The sequence below is a fragment of the Hipposideros armiger genome, unplaced genomic scaffold (assembly GCF_001890085.2).
Source record: "Hipposideros armiger isolate ML-2016 unplaced genomic scaffold, ASM189008v1 scaffold_27, whole genome shotgun sequence".
NCBI classification, from domain to species: domain Eukaryota; kingdom Metazoa; phylum Chordata; class Mammalia; order Chiroptera; family Hipposideridae; genus Hipposideros; species Hipposideros armiger.
Genome location: NW_017731377.1, coordinates 602454 through 603338, shown reverse-complemented (window position 1 = coordinate 603338; position 885 = coordinate 602454).

The following is an 885-nucleotide window of genomic DNA, read 5'->3' as shown; positions in this document are numbered from 1 at the left end:
AGTACATCTGACTAAATAGGTGGTTTATCCCAGGAAAGAAAAGTTATTATTCAAAAGTGAACACAATTCAGCATATTAACAGATTTGAAAACTACATGGTCATCTCAATAGATGCAGAGAAAAGGCATTTGACAAAATCCATCTTCCACTCATGATAAAAACTCTTGCTTACTAGATATAGAAGGGAACTTAACCTTAGAAAGGGTATCTACAGAAAAACCTATAGGCAACATACTTAAATAGAGGACAAGGCCAGTATGCCTGCTCTGGCCAGTGTTAACACTGTCCTGTAGTCCTACCATTAAAATAAAGCAAGAAAAACGTAAAAGGCATGAAGATTGGAAAGGAAATGAAGTGGTTCATATTTACAGTTGATACGATTGTTTAGGTAGAAAATCTCAAGGAATATACAAAAGAACTAGAATCAAGTGAAGTTTGATATTTTTATATGTAAGTAATTGGAAAATGAAAAATTTAAAAATTCCATTTATAAGCACGAGAAAGCATAAAATATTTACAAATAAATCCAACAAAAAAGTCTGAACTATAGACTGAACGCCAAAAACATTACTGAGAGAACTGAATGAGATGTAAATAAATGGGGAGAGATCATGATGTGGAATGGTAGAATCAATACTGGTAAGTTGTTAATTCCTCCCAAACTGATATAGAAATTCATTCCAATTCCAATCAAAATTTTAGCTGGCTTTTTTATTGAAATTGGCAGGTTGATTGTAAATTTTAAATGGAAATGTGAGTGGATCTGTGTCATTCCTGGGCAGAAACTTATAAGAGCCAATATGTGATTCGACCCTTTTCCTCCCCCCATCGCCCCCCCACCCCCGATTTAGCAATCATAGAGGCATAGAAATGGTACTTCTCTCA